This window comes from Ascaphus truei, chromosome 1, assembly GCF_040206685.1.
Source record: "Ascaphus truei isolate aAscTru1 chromosome 1, aAscTru1.hap1, whole genome shotgun sequence".
Classification (NCBI taxonomy): Eukaryota; Metazoa; Chordata; class Amphibia; order Anura; family Ascaphidae; genus Ascaphus; species Ascaphus truei.
In genome coordinates, this window is record NC_134483.1 from 245,509,564 (window position 1) to 245,529,332 (window position 19,769).

A 19,769-nucleotide genomic window follows, 5' to 3' on the forward strand; every position below is an offset into this window, starting at 1 on the left:
TCATGCGTGTCAATAGAAAGTGGCGTCATCCTTTGCGGCTTCCTATTGGCCCACGTGATGCAGGAGAATTTAAAAACAGGCAGTACCGGCTGTACTGTTACCAGTAATTATAGGCTAAAGCGGGTAAATTCCGGGCATTATTGAAATCCCTGCTCTCTGATTGGAAAATGCCCAATCAGTAATGGGCCGGAATTTTTGGCAGCTTGCCAAGTTTTTCAGCCAATCGGCTTTCAGTTCTCATTCACAAAGAGTGAAATTCGCTCTTAGACAGGGGAGGTGATTGGACAGAAGGCACAAGCAAGGCACTGACTCCTCCCCCTCCCTGCCTACAGAGAGCTCCGCACAGGAGAGTGAGGGGAAAGGTTTGTGTGTCTGTGTGTTTTGTGGGTGTAAAGGGGGTCAGCATAGTGTTTTATTAGTGTGTGTGTTTTGTGGGTGTAGAGGGAGCAGCAGAGTCTTGTTGGTGTGTGTCTTCAGTGTGTGTTTTGTGGGTGGAGGAGGGGTGCAGAGTGTTTTGTTAGTATGTGTGTCTGTAGTGTGTGGGTTTAGAGGGGGGCTGCTGGTTTGTGTTTTGTGGATGTAGAGGTGGCAGAGTTTTGTTTTGTGTGTATCTCTGCAGTGTGTATTTTATAGGTACAGAGGAAGGGGGGGCTGCAGTGTGTGTTTTGTAGGTACAGAAGAGGGGGGGGCTGCAGTGTGTGTTTTGTGGGTGGAGATGTGGTGCAGAGTGTTGTGTGTGTGTGTGTCTGCAGTGTGTGTTTTGTGATGTAGAGCTGGCAGTCGGTTGGTTTGTGTGTGTCTGCAGTGTGTGTTTTGTGGGTGTAGAGGGGGGGCTGCAGTGTGTGTGTCTTCAGTGTGTGTTTTGTGGGTGGAGGAGGGGTTCAGAGTGTTTTGTGTGTGTGTTTGTATGTCTACAGTGTGTGGGTTTACATGGGGGCTGCAGTGGGTGAAGAGGGGGGCTGCTGGTGTGTGTTTTATGGCTGTAGAGGGGGCCGCAGTCTGTTTTGTTGGTGTGTGTGTGTGTCTGCAGTGTGTTTTGTGGGTGTAGAGGCTGTTGTGTGTGTTTTGTGAGTTTAGAGGGTGGAGGAGGGCTGCAGTGTGTTTTGTTGGTGTAGAGGAGGGGGCCTGCACAGTGTGTATGGGGTGCAGAGTGTGTTTGTGAATATAGAGAGGGTGGGTTGCAGTGTGTGTGTGTGTGTGTGTGTGTATGTGTGTGTGTGTGTGTGTGTACAATTTCCTTTTTAATAAACTTGCAGTACAAGCATAAGAATGTAGACAATCATGCTGATAAAAATCAATATGACTACAAAAATGTATCTTTTTAATGAACATTTTTAAATAAGACTACATTTAGCCTATAATAGTAATAATCCCCCCAGAACAGGGCATTATTGGCCAGTAATGCCCTGTTCTTCGGGAATTATTACTTAAGTATCTCAGGAACCAAAGGGTCCCCAAAGCTGAAAATCTGTAGTTCAGCTCCGGAACCCTCTGGTAGGGAGGACTGCTGCTTTAAATACTGTGATACTTAAATGATAATTAAAAGCTTTCAATAAGCAGAGGAGCCCGCTCACTGGATTACAGAGGTGAACGGGTTACCCAAGCTTTGAAGATACTAATATAACAAGCAACAGCGAATACAGTTCAGTTTTTAATAACAAACTCTGCTCAGCACAGTTCTTTTCACAGAAGAGAGTGGGAGAACTGTTTCTATCTTTGGCTGTAACCATATGCTTTAAGTCATGCAAAACGTCTGTCATCCCACTACTTAAACTGCAGGAAAAATTCTAATTCTAGAACTGTAATGATTACAGAGCACTTCTAAACCCTCACTCTGTTCCTTTACCTCACAATGCACTACCTGAACTGTGTTTAACACAAAGGTTTTTATTCCAGATTCTATAATCGTCAGTAGCATTACATAAGTTGCGTTGTGATATACTCCTGCGTGCCAGCGGGATCTGCAACGCATTGTTCTGGCAGTTATGTGGTTAATCTGGCACTGGCTTCTGAAGTAGGAATCTACTGCCAACTACTTTTTAGCAGTATTACTTCTTTTCCCCCCCTGCTCATAGTTGCATATGTTCAACCTATGCTAAATTTAGACAACAGATCTTATATCTACACTTCCTTATTGATCCAGAGGAAGGCAAACAAAAAACCACAGAGTGTCATATTATCCAATGATATCTTATAAGGTGAAAAATAAATTCCTTCCTGACTCCAGGAATTGGCAATTGGATTAATCCCTGGATCAACATTCTTCCCATGTTTACTTATTTGGTATATCCCTGTATACCTTTCCCTTCTAAAAAGATGTCCAACTTTTTTTTTAACAAATCTATTGTATCTGTCATCACAGACTCCATGGGTAATGAATTCCACATTTTAACTGCCCTTACTGTAAAGAACCCTTTCCTTTGTTGCTGGTGAAATTTCCTTTTCTCCAACCTTAAGGGATGCCCCCGAGTCCTTTGTACTGCCCTTGGGATGTATAGTTCTTTTGAAAGCTCCCTGTACTGTTCCAGAATATATTTATATATAGTTATCATATCCCCTCTTAGACGTCTCTTTTCTAATGTAAATACATCTAATTTAGCGAGAATCTCCTCATAAGTTTATTAATTTGGTGGCTCTTCTCTGCACTCTCTCTAGTTCCATAATGTCTTTTCTAAGGAGTGGTGCCCAAAATTATACTCCATATTCAAGGTGTGGTCTTACTAAAGCTTTCTAAAGTGGCATAATTATGTTTACTTCCCTTCCATCCATTGCCTGTTTAATCCAAGATCTTGTTTGTCTTTTCAGCTACTGCATGACTTTGGGCACTATTGCTAAGCCTGCTGTCTACAAGCACTCCTAAATCATTCTCCATCAAGGATTCCCCCAATTTGTCTCCATTTAATTTGTAAGTCGCCTGTTTATTCTTGCTTCCCAAATGCATATCCTTACATGTATCTGTATTAAACCTCATCTGCCATTTACCTACCCACGTTTCCAGTCTCCTCAAGTCCTTCTGGAGAGAAATTACATCCTGCTCCGATTCTACTACCTTACACAATTTAGTATCATCAGCAAAGATGGAGACTTTGCTCTCGATGCCAACCTCAAGGTCATTAATAAAAAGTTAAAAAGCAGGGTTCCCAGTACCGATCCCTGTGGTACTCCACTCACGACTTTAGCCCAACCTGAAAAAGTTCCATTTATGACAACCCTCTGATGTCTGTCCTTCAACCAAAGAACAAAAATAGGAGCACATGAAATTAAACAAAAAAAAGCCGAAATTAGTATATATTCCTTATTGTAAATTGATTATTTATCATAAAAACACACAAAAATAAGAAACATAAGAATCAAAGCTGTCTAAAATGTCTAAAATGACAAGCCTGGCTTGGGCTCCATTTTATTATCTACTAGTGTCATTTTAGACAGCTTTGATTCTTATGTTTCTTATTTTTGTGTGTTTTTATGATAAATAATCAATTTATGATAAAGAATATATACTAATTTCGTCTTTTTTTGGTTTCATTTCATGCGCTCCTATTTTTGTTCTTTTGTTTGCCGAGTGTGCCCCGCTAATCACGGGAGACGAGGAGCTGCGGGGTGGAACCGTATAGCCGAGGGGAAATACTTGGAGGGACAGCGCGCTCAATATCTTTTTTACTGTCCTTTAACCAGTTTTCAATCCAGGTGCATATATTTTTTACTGAGTCCAATTTGCTTTATTTTGTACACCAACCTCGTGTGGAACTGTATCAAAAGCCTTTGCAAAATCTAAGTAGACCACATCAATTGCATTACCCTGGTCTAAATTACTACTTATATACAGAAAATAACTGTCCGCTAAACCCTAATACATCAGTTAAATATTAATGTTAGAAGGCGGTGCATAGGAGACAAATAGTATACAGCAAAGTAATTGGATTAAGAAACAAAAAATATATATATATATATATTTCCACTCATTGCACTCTGCCTAGTGTATGAGATAATCAGACTGTAATCAGTACGTAGATGTCAACTTTATATAAAACAATGACATAATTCTATTGGTATACAGACACTTGTCGTATCCAAAAAGACTGATCAATGCATCCTCAGATATTACAAACAATAAAATTGTATTAATCAATTTAAAGTGTTCATTATATACAAAGTGAATGTTAAAATCATCTGTGGTGAGAACATGAACAACAGACTGGATACTCACTCAGTATTGTAAGGCTCTCTTAATTCTAAAACTAAATTCCTACTTACCTCCTCAAAAAAAACAAATAAGGTTAGTTTGGCATGATCTATCCTTTAGAAATCCATGCTGACTATTACTAATAATTTTGTTCTCCATTGGGTATTCCTGAATATTATCCCGTATTAAACCTTAATTTAGTTTCCCCACTATTGAAGTCAGGCTTAAAGGACTGTAATTCCCCTGTTGTGTTCTAGCACCCTTTTTAAATCTAGACACCACATCTGCTTTACGCCAATCTTGTGGCACTGAGCCTGTGGAAATGGAGTCCTTGAATATTAAATGTAATGATTTGGCTATTACTGAACTTAACTCCTTGAGAACTCGTGGATGTATGCCATCGGGGCAAGGTGCCTTATTTACTTTAATTTTATCAAGCCGCCTATGAACTTCTTCCTCAGTTAACCAATTGTTCATTAATATGGAGGTTGTGGCTTCCTCCTGCGGCACTACTATTGAAATTGATTCTTCCGTGGTAAACACATAGGCAAAGCATTTGTTTAATACCTCTACTTTTTCCTTATCTCCAATAATCTGCCTTCCTATCTCGCACTGAAAGGGAAAAAATAATCATGAGACAAAAAATAATAATTTTTGTTTGGACTGGGCTTTAAAATGTACATATTTTGTATATATTTAAAATTGCATACACTGGCAGCAGAATTTGCAAAAATATTTTTCATTCAGTAACATGCTTACATCTGAACAGAGGTGTCACTAGGGCATAAGCAAGGTATGCAGTTATTTAGGGACCCAGAGTCACACACTGCTTCTGGCAACAGAATGGTGGTGGCGGCAGCACAGATGAGGCTGTGACATTATGGGGGTCATTCCTGCGAGCTTGTCATTCTTTTTTCCTATCTTTTCGGGTAATACCCAGCATACTTCTCTCCATACTTCTTTGAGCTGAATGAAGCTTTTGAATTATCTTCGCATTTAGGGTCCAAGTTTAACATCCATATGTCGAAAACCTTATTGAGGCACAGGGGAAGGCTCCCTTGAAAGATTCTCTTGTTTCTTTCAAATGTGCTCCATTCCTTCTTCATTCTCCTGTTTCCTTTGAAAAGGTCCATCCATTATTATTTGCCGGCCAAGGTAGACAGTCTTCAACTTCTTCTAGTTCTATTCCATTAACTTCAGAGTTGACACATTTGGTGAACACAATATATATTGACTATTATATCTGTACAATTGTATCTAGAATAACATGGGTACCACAATCTCACATATCGTACAATATCCTATCATAACATGCATTCCAAGTGAAGATACCAACTGACATGCTCAACTGGTAATGCTTATTCTGGGATAAGCTGTCCCATGTTTCAGATATCCTAATCGTGTCTGAGATTCAAATGTATACAGGAACTTGGGCGATGCCATGTTTATAAAGGCATCCAAACTCCTTAAACCGCACACTGTAGAGACATTTTGAAATAATGGAACTTTCATATTTCCTGATCTGTTCTACATTCTACATTTCCAATTTCACCCAATGTTACTATTTCTTGCATATGCTTGAGAAAGAATTAGGCACTTGGGGACTGATTCAATAAGCCCTGGACAAAAAAAACCCATTGACTCCATCAACCCCTTTGCATTTTTAACACAGCCACTTTTGATAAGGAGAGGGTAGAAACTTTGCATTTTATTTTTTAGAGGAAAAATGTTTATACCACTCTATGGGGCCTATGCAGAGAGCAGCGAATTTAAAAATTGGCGAATTTATTAAAAAGTAGCTTTTTTGGAGAGTTTTATTCTCCATATGCAGAAAAGTGCGAATTCTGCTATGTTTAACATGGACGCGTGTGGCGAGTTTAAATTGGCGAGATGCGCGCTTCAGAAACGTGTAAAAACAAATTCGCGCCTTTTTTTTCCCTTTGCAATGGCCGCGAGCGGCAGCTTCTTGCCAGTTTTTTCTGGCGAGGCAAAAAGGAGACAATCGCGCCATTTTATTGGCGCGAACAGCCGCTAGATGCCGTTCGCGCCTCTCTGCATACGGATATTTTTAAAACTGGCGAGATTGAGGTTCTCGCCAGCCGCGAGGCGAGTTTTACAAATAGAAAAGAAAAATTGGCGCGTTTTTCGGAACTCGCCATTTTCTGCTGCTTTCTGCGCGATTTTCTCCAAAAAATGGCGAATTTCGAAATAGCGCTGCTCTCTGCATAGGCCCCTATCTTGGTTAGCCACCAATGTTCAAGACATGCTTCCCCCTTCAGCTACAGATATTCAGTTATAGCAAGGACTAGCAAAAGTGTATTATGTTTTCAGCTGGTTTTTTTTCTGTGCATGTAATACATTTGATGGCATTTAACTTTTACTTAATTTGTAAAGAACAGTATGAGAGCTACTTGAAAGTTAATTAAGATATACAGAGGAAAAGCACATGTTTTAGCTTGTGTCTGCCCAAATTGTAAGCAAATTGTTCATCAGATATCATCAAGTCAGACTTGGCAGAGATTTTCGATGCTTAAGAAAAGGGAAAAAAGTACGTTACTGTTAGATACATCGTCCTATTTCAACTTGTGTGCCAGGTACCTCTTCCCTCACTCCTATTAATACTCCCCCAATTGTACGATGACACAAATAAGGCAAAGCAAGGCGAATGAAAGCTTGTTATGTTGCGATATTTTCACTAATATGCGGTAGCCTTTAATTTGGCGATCACCAAATAATTGTGTTTCCGGTCTTGTACAGTCTTTTCTGTCTGCAGCAAAGAAGAAAAGAAATCTTAACTTTCTTCTAATCTTTTACCAGAGTAAATAATATATTTTGCATTGTAGCGCTACATAACTTGGCATTAAAACAAAACAAGGTCACAGAGCAAATACAAAATGAGATGACAACATTGACATGACAAGTATATATATATATAAAGCCCCAATTGGCTGAATATATCGTTAGACCAGACCTCAAGATACAAAGGAATACCTCACCCAGCAAAAGTTATTAAAATCCACCCCAATTTAAAACCCACCACTGCCTTTGTTCTGGAGCCAAATGATTATAAGTACCACGCTAAAATATTTTGGCAAGCGCAATGGATTTTCAAATGCCTTTTTGTCCCTAACATAGTACTTCCCATAACATTCTGGAGGTGGTAGTCATAGATGTTTCAAAACTTAAAGAAAAGTCAAGGAAAATGTGTTGGCAAAGCTAAATTAATTTTGCGACATACCAAGAGATTTATTTCCCCAGTAAAAGTTTTCATCATGCTATTCTTCCTTTATTTATCTGACAGAGATCACTGGAAAGCTGCTTTGCATTGCAACCATTACAGACAGTGAAAAGACTTCAAGCACAACCCAATACTTGGCCTCTGGATGCAGTTAGTTTGTGGAGTAAGGCCAATTCACATTGTTCAAGGTTTAAATCATGCCACTTGCAGACTATGCAGCTTTTCTACAGCTACTGGGAAACAGGTTAAGTCACATTGGCTCTTAAACACTTTTTATAAAGGTTTTTAGATTACAGAAAATGGTGTTGTTTCCACTTATCTTTTTTTAACCGTCTTTTTACTCAGAAGGCTCACAGGTGCACTTAAAATAGAATTGCTGGTTTCATCAAAATGTAATTATCACTGCAGCGGGTATGAACATATATGACTATCTTTGCTCTACTCCTGTGAATAAGTAAAAAAGCAACGCTGCCCTGTAGTTCTTGTGTCAAATGTACTTGGATTGTAAGCTCTTCAGGGTAGGGACTCCTTTTTCTATTTTATGTCTGAATCACTTACTCCTATTATGTGTTATAATATTATGTCACATGTATTGTAAAGCGCTATGTACCTGGATGGTGCTATAAAAATAAAGATATACACACATGTAAAAAAACAAAAATGTAAGATTCTTGCATTTGATGCATGAATTATAAATATACAAAATGCAGGCATCTAAGTAAACAATGGGATGTACGTTTTGAAGTGAAACTTTTTGCTGGCACCTACCTGTACAAAAATTTCGCCGGAACAAATTACCTTCATGGTGACGGAAATAAAGAAAGGGAAGTGATGTCACTGTGAGTAAAAAAGCCCATCGGCGTGCATCACTGTGGGCAAAAGAAGGCATGCGCGGCGCCCGCCGCGCATGCGCTGTATCGCTGTCTCGACACGCATGCGCAGATACCCCCGCATGTAAAAAAAACCCTGTAAGATTCTTGCATTTGATGCATGAATTATAAATATACAAGATTCAGGCATCTAAGTAAACAATGGGATTATACGTTTTTGCCAACAAAATCTAACAGGAGGAGTTTGAAAAATCTTGAATTTCTACATTTGCAAGTGTGTCCTGAATTAAGAGAAGTATGTAAACTCAACTATTGACTCAAGTATTTTTGGGGCGGCTTTTTTAATGAAGGATGTGGTTTAAGAAAAAAAAAGAAAACTTGCTATAATTTCTTATCCATTGCATAAATTAACAGGAAGTGGGAACAACTTTAAATTGACTAATTTACAGCTGCCAGTGTCTGCAAAAGTCATGATATCACTTGATGAATCAATGTGTCACGACCACCACACCTGTGTGCACATGAACTGTGTATATGAAAGGGGTTAAAACCGCCAGCTAAACAGCTGACTCCCTTTCCTCCTTGCAGAGCCCTCAAAATGAGCAATATCTCCCCAAAAGCATCACACTTGCTTTACTAGAAAAAAAGATGTAATTAACACACACACACACACACCCAATGTAGCAAAATGTGTCCAAAACTGCAGTGAAATCCCTTCACGAAGGTACTAGGTTCAATTAGAGCCCAAATACAGTACTTATTACATTTTAGATTTAATATACAGAAAGTGGTACAGTGCTTGTTTACAGAAAATAAATGTTACAAAAACATTACAATATATAAATGCAGTCCGTTTCATAAAATAACAAGGGATAGAAACAAAGCCTAAATATGTTACCACTTAGACTCCTCAAGAGGTTGTGGGATTGAAATATGAGAATTCCCGTGTTATTTTATAAAACACCCCTCTCTGGAATTCTAATCTTCATACTCAAATGCATGGTTTTTATGCTCCAAACGTTGCTCCTGTCACAAGGACAAGCCAACCTTTTGTGGGTCTGTCTTATCTCTACTCATCAATCTTTTGTGACATTTTAGGCTGGGAGAGAGAATGATTTTTAAACTCAAATGACTGCATATAAAATACCCTATAACTGTCTCCCTGTCAGCTCTAGAATAATGCTACCCTCACCATTACATGTGTGTGTTTTTAAAACATGTCTGGACATCTGTCTTGATAGGGCTAATTTTAATCTTTGAGGGGGAAACAAATATCTGACCTATGCAACACAGACAGCCTGTCATATTTGGTATTGTTACACACATCTAACTTTGCTCAACGCAAATCAATATTTTTTATCCTTGTGAAGTACATCAGATTTTAATTAGCATACATTTTTACATCTGTTAGGAAATGGAGAGTGCCTTTTCTGTCACTTCCCATCTGCTAGCCAGGGGGGTGGGAGGAATGAATACAATTCCCTTTGAATGTCAAATCTCTGGTATATCTGTACTCTCACCAGTCATTACTACTGTAAATATATATATATATATATATATATATATATATATATATTACCCAGGTTTGAAGCAGGGGGTCTCAGGAGCTGAACCCTGTTCATTTGAGCTCTGTGGAGCCCCTGCTTCTGTAGATACTTACCTCGGTACTAGGTGCCGATAGCCACTCTGCTCGGCTACCAGGGATCACATAATGGCTGCTGTTCAAAGCTCCCGCTCACTGCGGGCCAATAGGAAGCCGTGACCTCATCAGGTTCGGCTTCCTAAATGTTCAAGCTCAGCCGCAGCGGCTACCGGCACCTACAACAGAGGTAAGTATCTCCGGACGCAGGTGGTTTCCGGAGATAAACCCCATTCATTTTAGCTCCGGGGACCCCCTGCTTCCTGGAGATACTTACCTCCGTAAATCCTGGGTAAAAAAAAAATTAAAATATATATATTTTTAAAAAGGCGCTTGGATTGTTCCTTTAATGAAAAGACCAGAGAAACCCAGGTGACCTCACAGGAGACATAGAAAAATAGTATTTGTAAACTGAAAGTTAACCGCTTGGTTGCTGTATTGTAAACACAACTGAATAGGTTAAAGGCATTACCGTAACACAATGCGATGAAGAAGTGAAAGCCCTGATAACAAAGCAAATGCAGCAGTAAAGAAGTACCACATACACCTCTCAGCCTTTTGTTTGTGATGTATGATATGATCCCTATTGAATATGCTGTAAAACCATTTTCTCTGTGCTGGAGAATATTTTAGTCCTTTTCATATGAATGGAGCTTAAGTCGTCTCCAGCAGAGGGAGACGTGGTCACCGCATATTGAATAACTATAACTTTTAAAATCTTGTCTCTGTGTTCTTTTCGTGCGCATGCTTTAATCTTTATGCAAATCAGGAAAAAAAAATACCTTTTAAAGATATGACATTTCAAAAGAGTAATTCGAATAATGTAGCGATGGCCTCTAGCGAGCTCAGTTACCTCACTAGTTTAACAAACTGACATTTGCATATATATAAGCCACGGTTTTTGATGAAAAAAAAAGAACACATAACGAAGTAATGTGGTCTCCCATGTCAAACACGCGTACCGGCGGGAGAGAGGCCTGGCGTGGGAGAGGCCCACAGGAGCTGGGCAGTGCTGGGCCTCAGACCACCACCAAGGTAAGCGTGTATTGCATTTTTTTGTGTGTCTGTTGCATTTTGTGTTGGGGGGGTAATTATTGTGGGGGGCTAGTGTGGGTATTGTGGCAGGGAATTGTATGGGTATCGGTGGGAAGTGTGTGTGTGGGGGGAGGAGTGTGTGTGTATGGTCAGTGGGGGGAGCAAGGAATGAGTGTGAGGAGGAGGGATTGAGGGAGCGGGATTAAATGCGGGGGGTAATTAAGTGATGGCAGAGAGGGGGTGGAAGCAGAGGTGGGGGAGGGGGGAGACTGAGAGAAATACACGGGGAAAGGGGAGGAATAGAGGAGGTAGCTCGTCAGTGTGTGAAGGGGTGGGGGCTCTCAGGGCCGCCGACACATGGAGGGCCCCGGGCCTTGGCCTCAGAAAATCTGTCGGCAGCCCTGATAGTAAGTGATTTACCCAAGATGATAAAGAGCTGACCTTAAAATACTTAAGCGGAATATGGTTATAAGCAATAAGATGTTTGTTCCAAACTTGGATAGAAGGATACCTTTAACCCTTTTGGTAACAGAGTAACTTGCAATGTATTTTTTTACACAGTCCCCTTTTATGTCCATAAGTTTGTTTAATTCATTCAGGTTGACGTGTATATATTGTGTAAAAAAAAAAGTTGTCCAACAAAGGAGACAACAGCTGGAAGTCCAACAGGAGAGCAGTTCAAAGTGGAAGGCAGCTGGCTCCTGTGTCCCTTCTTCTGTGCTGCGAGCAGGTGAGGCAGGAGAAACTCATTGGTAGGCGTATGGGCTCCTTTATGTTCAGACAGAACAGGAAGGAACACAGACACTCCAGCATTCCAGTCTAAAGTTCTAATTCCCTGTACAGCTGAAAAGACTTGCAACAGATTGCTTTTCACACTAATCTGCTAATAATAATAACTTTGCACACACATAGCGCCTTCCACCCTTAGATCTTAATGCTCTTAACAGAAGCAATTAATACATCAATGCAGGTAATATTACCCAATTAAAGGCTAAGGTAGATTAGTTTCACTACAATTCAGCAATCTGATTGGATGGACAACAGGGCATTAACTCCTTTGTTGCTGGAGGGGCATACAGAGTAATAAGCAAGAGTCCACTCAAAGAGCAGATTTGCAGACCGGTGAAAGTCATTGGAGTGGCCCTTTGACAGTTGGCTCCTGCTAATTTAATTGCAGTTGCTCAAGCAGCTAGATGTCATTCACAATTCGACTCACTTTATATCTATTGTAATGTAAATATATATGGTATAGATCAGAGGTTCTCAAACTTTTCTATATCACAGAACACGAGTGTTAATAATCGTTTGGAGGACCACCATGCATGCAACTTGCTCTCTTCATTATATATACACACATGGGTATATAAATATACTCCTGAAAAAAAGGTGTCACAGATTAGTAAGGTGGTATAGAATCAAACTGAAGTCCAGCACACTTGGAGTTTTGTTCAAATGTGATTTATTAGAGTGATCACATTATATATCAGTGAGGAAAGACACTGGCTCTGTAAACAACATTGAGTTGTTTGAATCAGGGGAACCTGGTTCAATTCCCAGTGTCTGCTCCATGTGACCTTGCATAAGTCACTTTATTTTCATGTGCCTCAGGCGCTAAAATCATAGATTGTAAACTCATCTGGGAGGGGAATGTGTCTGTAAAAATTCCTATGTACTGCGTACTGCGCGCTGTGATGTAAATGTGAAGCGCTTTGAGTCTCTTTGGGAGAAAAGCGCTATATGAAATAAAGTTATTATTATATGTGTGTATAATATATAATATATATATATATATATATATATATATATATATATATATATATATATTGTGACAAACGGCTTACTCCAGGGCTCCGCCGTCTGTCCAGGACTGTTAGAACACAGTCTTTTAGGGTAGGTTAAATGACGAGGCGTAACGTGCTGTTCCTTTAAACAGGCTACTACCTGGTTTATTCAGTCCCAGGCACTGAGATTGCCACACTGCATACATAAGAAACACAAGCAAAACAAAAGCCTGCTCACCTGAGCAATAACTTAACTGAGGTTTTACCCTGACTGGGATTGGGCAGCTTATCCACTTCCAACAAACAAAAATAAGGAACTTTGCAATTTGATAAAGGTACAAAATGATTTAACCTGTTTGGGGAGAGGCTTTCCCCCTCTGTGCTTCCAGCAGCCTTCCTGCCTCCAGTCTCGAGGGGAGAGGAACCAGGAAATCAGCCTTACATACCTGACTTCCACCTAGCAGGACAGGTGACAGAAATCAGGAAGCAGACAAACTCTGGTCTGGATCCCTCACCCCTCAGTTCCAGCACTTGCCAAACTGTGGGATGGAGTGCATGCATTCTGAGGCTGCACTTTCCAGCCTAAAGAAACAGCAGACACTCCACTGGCAAGTCCATAAAGGTAGATGCTTTTCCCATAAAGTAATTATAAGACATACAATACCGTTGTTGCGATGAAATCAGAGGGCAGCACTCGGGTAAGTAGGCAAAAAAATTAATTGTATTTGAAAAAGACACAAAAAGAAAACCGACGTTTCGGTCCAAACCAAAGAATTGGAGACATAAGGTATTAAAGTGATGGGAAGGAGAGATGATGAGGGGAGAGGGAGAAGGGGGTAGGGGAGGTGAGAGGTGGGGAGGGATGAGGTTGGCTTCGTAGAATTCCCAAGTAACGCTGGGTACTTTCAGCTAGCGTATGTGTGTATGTGTATGTGTATGTATATGTATATATATATATATATATATATATATATATATATAAATATATACAGTGTTCGACAATGCTATACATTTACACGCCGGGGGCGAGTGGATTTAACCTCCGGGCGAGTAATTATTGGCCCAAGCAGCACACGTGTTTGTTTTTTTACATTTTCCCTGCTTGCGCTGCTGTTTTTCCCCCGCTCGCACTGAAAAAAAAAAGCCGGAGGCGGGCTCATGATGTTGGGGGAGATTACCCCGCCTCTGGCTCTCTGAGCAGTGCCCTCCCTCCTCCCCCGCCTTTCAGCAATACTTTCCCTCCTCAGCGCTTTCACTCCTCCCCCTTCCGGCAGCCAGCCCCTTCCGTGCCTCTGTCTGCCACAGGCCCCTGCAGGCACAAAGTTAGCAACAATTTTTGAATTCTAAAAATGTAAGTCTTTTTAAGTATAACTGAAATTACATTACAATATTCTTGAAGTCTTTCTACTTCATGTTTTCTGCAAAGCGGTGCTCTAAATAAAAAAGACATTGTTGGCCAATGCTTGTTTTGAATGTGTGTTGGGAAAATGTAAATGCCTAAACTGGCTCCAGTTTCTATTTTATAATGAAAGGACTGCTTCAGAGACAGCATGAGTCCATTTCCAAACATGCACAGGCTGCACAATCATACTATAAACACCTTGCAGGGAAAGGATTGGCTTTTTTTTCATCCACAGGAGACTTAAACTCACGCCGATCCTTCTGCCACTGATGAAAGTATTGACAGATGATTCCGATTGATTTTGTATTTCGTTGGCACACAGAGACACCTAAGGCTGGTGCTATACTGCCGGGGCGTGCTACGCCCTGCGCGCGCACGGCAGTTATAGAAGGCTGAGGACAGCCAGCCCTTCTATACAAGGGCAGCGCGCGCGCACGGCAGGAAGCGGGGAGCCTACAGACAGTGGTGAAGACGGTGGGAGGGATGATTTCGCGCCGCTACCGGCGCTCAAATGTATGTATGTGTGTGTGTGTGTGTGTGTGTGTGTGTGTGTGTGTGTGTGTGTGTGTGTGTGTGTGTGTGTGTGTGTGTGTGTGTGTGTGTGTGTGTGTGTCAATGAGTGCACAAATAAAACATTTTTTTATTTATTCAACTTTTTTTTGTTTAAAAAATCTTATTTACACCATTATTTTACACACACACACACACACACACACACACACACACACACACACACACACACACACACACACACACACACACACACACACACACACACACACACACACACACACACACACACACACACACACACACACAGTACCTGTCACGCCTGGCAGCACTGAGATTCTATACAAACAAAAACAAAGGGAAAATGTAAAAAAACAAACACGTGTGCTGCTTGGGCCAATAATTACTCGCCCGGAGGTTAAATCCACTCGCCCCGGGCGTGTAAATGTATAGCATTGTCGAACACTGTATATATATATATATATATATATACACACACACACACACACACACACACACTACCTGTCACGCCTGGCAGCACTGAGATTCTATACAAACAAAAAGCATACGGCACGTGCACGCGCTTTCGCACGGCCGCAACCAGTATAGAACGGCCCTAACAGGCCACTAGTAGTGTCGCTTGGCAGGTCCGGTTAATGCATTTCAGTTTTTGTTTCTCCTTTCTCTTTAACAAATCAACCTTTCAACGAGAACACCTCAGTTGGATCACTCACATTCACCTATACAACACTTTGATGTACAGTAGTCTACATTTCTGTTTGAATTTCACCTCCGCTCCACCAGTAGCCGACGTAGATAAAGGGCCATCTTTACCAAGAAATGGTATTCCATAGGACAGCTTACATCTCCTACACTTGAATGGGCTTAGAGAGATATATTTACTTGTCTTATGGAGTAGTGCTACTTATGTAAATATGGCTGAGTCTCCAATCAGTCGGCTGGTCAACCAAACGTTGGTAAGTAGTTTCATAAGAGAGTACTCACAATATTCCTGAATAACCACCATTGGAAAAGTGTGCCACATTCATAGTAGTAGAGTAGAAAACCAGCACGTGCAAGACCTGAGCCCTGCCCTCTCTCTAGCAGTGCACCAATTGTATCTAGTGGCTGCCTGGTCACATGATCTTCCACACAAAACTTTGTGATGTTAAAGCAGCAGTTCAAGCTGCCATTTAGATTTTTTAAAATTATTTTTCCCATTCAATATGTGCATCAATACAATCTGCACACTGACAAGTGATTAGCTAAGCTGCAGATCGATCCGTTCTCCTGTAATCGGTCGCTTTGCTATGGGTTATTTAATTCAGCATTATGGGAAATGTAGTTCCTGGAATATGAGTGACTGGGCAGTTACTAGATACAATAGGTGCACTGCTAGAGAGAGGGTGGGGCTCAAGAGCAGTCGGAAGGGGCTGTCACTTTGGAAATGCTTCCTACATTAGAAACATTAAAAATGTCTTTAAAACATTCATTTTTTTTTTTTTTAATGCTACAATTATTTTCTTATAGTACAGAACTGATTTATTTAAAAAAAAAACACAATGAAGAATATTGCTTGAACTTCTCCTCTAATATGCAAATGCGTTCCTCTGACTGCAGAATACTCCTCTGCAGCCATTTAGTGAACCCGAGCCGAATCTTCGCCAACCGATCACAAGAGAACGAATCGATCAACTTAGCTAATTACCTATCATTGTGTGGATTGTATTGATGCACATATTAAAAGGAAACAAAATAATAATAATTTAAAAAAAAAAACAGCATCTTGGACTGCTGCTTTAAACTTTATTCCCATGAATTATCTCAGTAAACATATCACTGCCATTAGTTCAGTGTGGTCCCATGTGGGAAATAGGGATATAAGTACAGCTTTTGGCGCCAAACCATAAACAACCAATATTGGAATATAAAATTATAAATTGTATACTTATTGTCCCGCAGTTAGAGTCCAATGGAGGGTATTCAATTCCCTCCCAAAATAGACAGTAGAAAAAAGGCAGAGTCCTCCAGCGCATAGACTTTAAATCCTCTTCTCCTCAGTACATACAGTATGATGGGGAGATAGAGAGAGAATGTCTGTGACATCAACGTGTATTATACCATTTGTTTGTGGTCCCATGTGGGACTGCACCTTTATTGTCAACTCTGGGTTAATAAATAATATAAATACATAGTGTTAATGTAGCATTTTATTTAACTTTTTTCATGTTTTCTACTGTAAACTTTGCCGTTCGTTTGATGTTTTAGCGCTACAGTGTGTAAAAAAAACTGCTATTATATTTCTTAACTTCACATATAATAATTGAACAAGTATAATTTCATTTGTGAAAAACAACAAGTACAGGTGTATTTGTTAAGCTTCTCTCCAACTATTTTTGAGAGTATTATATTGAACAATGGTTTTTCCTGGAACCGTTTTTGTAACCTGGGTAATATGTATTGCACATGTCTAAATAACTAAGCTTCTTTAGTGGCCACGTGCTAGTCATTTACTCATTTGTTGCGAGACGTACACCTTCTTGTAACTCACTGTAATGATAAATTACACTTATGTCACGTGCAATAGTGTTACTTTAATTAGTAGGTGGTGTCTCATGACACAATAGAGATGCAAGGTAGTTTTAGGATGACATCAATTAAATATTTCCATCAAGACAAGTGTCTTGATGTATCACGTGGAAGCTTTTGAAATGCACATACTCTGGGTTCATCAAATCCTTCCGTTTTTCACACACCATGAAATAGACACAACAGGAAGTGATATAAAATGATAACTTCGAGCTGGATCAAGTTTTTTGTTTTCGTTGCCAATAGCTGAAAATTTGGCGGCCATGCATCAAAGTCTAATGCATGCAAAACGGGGGTCAAAAATAACCCCTCATTTATCAAGGAAAGAATCTGCATTGATATTAATAGAATTAGTTGATCAATGGTACTATTTGATCAATCTTGTGCTACTGCTTGGACAACTTCTTGTTTTGCAGTTGGGAGATTTTGATGCATGGCCTCCAAATAGTTCTTTATCTGCAATGCAAACAAACCAAAAATGTATGTAGTTATCAATTTATCACTATGAAAATTATACATAATACACCGGGGGTTGGGGGGGGGGGGGGGAGAATAACACCAGGCACAGCATCGGCCGCAGATCTGCTGCTCTCTGGATGGAGAGAAAAGAGAGGCCGGGAAGGGAAGGGAGGAGCATGACAGTCAAGCCCTGCCAGCTGGATATCTTATTTACTATATATATATATATATAGGCAATACGATACCGTGTGTGAGATGAATATCAAAAGGCAGCACTCCAATGGATGGTCAAAAAAGTTTGTATTACAAAGACATAATTTACTATATATATATATATATATATATATATATATATATATATATAATATATATATATTATATATATTATATATATATATATATATATATAGGCAATACGATACCGTGTGTGAGACGAATATCAAAAGGCAGCACTCCAATGGATGGTCAAAAAAGTTTGTATTACAAAGACATCATTTGGTTATGATGTCTTTGTAATACAAACTTTTTTGACCATCCATTGGAGTGCTGCCTTTTGATATTCATCTCACACACGGTATCGTATTGCCTAAGTTATTCTCTACAGGATTTGCACCCATCATCTTGATTGATCTGACGGAGTGCCTATTGTATATACATATATATATATATATATATATCTTAACTGCCCTATACCTACACCGAAATAACATATACTGCTTTCTTCCAGATCTGACTCAAGCATCACACGGGAGACATCGGTATCCCCCCTAACCCAGAAGACAGGTAGGGAACACCTCCCCTCCAATGTATAACATTGCGGGAATGAGGGTACCTGGACATTGAGGGACAGCAGATCAGGTAAGATCCGGGGGCATCCAGAGACTCGTTAAGTAGATATTACAAGACACGATACATAAAGCTTGACCCCCTGCAGAAGCACTTATCAAAATGCCCTCCTACTGTTTCTGTACGTTTCTCCTACATACCAATTAGATTGTAAGCTCCTCAGAGCAGGGACGCCTCTTCCTAAATGTTATGTTTGTCTGAAGCACTTATTCCCATGACCTGTTATTTATATCTATTTATTATTTGTTATTTATATGATTACCACGTGTGTTACTACTGTGAAGCGCTATGTACATTAATGGCGCTATACAAATAAAGACACAATACAATACAATTCAGGAAACTAGTCATTCACATCTGGCTTTTTTTTCTAGATTAGTGAGTGTGCATGTGATCGTAAAAGGAGAAAGACCGCACAGATGGTCCAGCAACTCTCCCAACAGAGTAAGTTAAAGAGTCAAGACAGAAAGGCCCAAGCCTATGAGTCTGCTGACGGTAAAAGAGAGGTGCCATGGGGTGCACTTCGGGTTAATAGGAATCCCGACCAAGTTGAATTACTGAAGATAAATGGTGTGGAACACAACACTGAAGGTACACTGAGGAAGAAAGGTCCAAAAGAGAAGGCCAAACCGTCACTAGCGAGTGTATGCAATGAGCTGACCTCGGTCAATGCTCTTCTACAGGATAAGGGAGACTCTGAGCACATGAGGACAAGGACAACGATGCATCTTCAGGATTTGCAGATCAAGGTCACAGCGTGGCGTAGAGTCCTGGCAGAGAGAGCTAATAGACAGCAGGATGCTCAGGAACCTTTGCAAGAAGAGACACAACAAAAGCGGAGCGTCAACCTTAAACTGAAACTGGCACAAGACAAGTAGATAGTGAGGTACCAGTCTTCAGGCCCAGATGGCCTGGGAATTACCCCAAAAAGAAAATGCCTAAATTGGAAGGCAAAAGAAAAAAAAGGGGGGAGGGAAGGGCCGACGTCGGACTTTTTCGACAAAGATGTTGGTGCACGGGAATGGTGCACGGGCCGCTCACAGGACAATGTTTCGCTGGGGGGAGGGATATGTGACAGTCACTGACTCAGTAAGCTGGAATGGAGGATGTGTGTACTTTCCAGCACTAAACCAGTTAACCTATAGTTGGAGAACTGCATACACCTGCAGCCTAATTAAGCAGGATGCCTGAGAGACTGCAGGTTTAAAAAGCAGGAAGTGGCTCACACACGGTGAGCTTGCTTTTCCCCAGGAGGGT

The 19,769-nt window shown here is 40.4% G+C and overlaps 1 protein-coding gene and 1 long non-coding RNA gene across 2 annotated transcripts in view; one reads left to right on the plus strand and one right to left on the minus strand.

Moving 5' to 3' along the window:
* The window catches only part of LOC142496107 (uncharacterized), a 51,149-nt gene extending 42,395 nt beyond the window's left edge, over positions 1-8,754 (plus strand). The window contains exons 2-3 of the long non-coding RNA XR_012801898.1: positions 2,806-2,905; positions 7,485-8,754. This is a non-coding gene — a long non-coding RNA (uncharacterized LOC142496107). The remainder of the gene's footprint in view (positions 1-2,805; positions 2,906-7,484) is intronic.
* RNF38 (ring finger protein 38) overlaps positions 1-19,769 on the minus strand; it is a 238,907-nt gene that overhangs the window by 84,024 nt on the left and 135,114 nt on the right. The gene's annotated exons all lie outside the window — the stretch shown is intronic.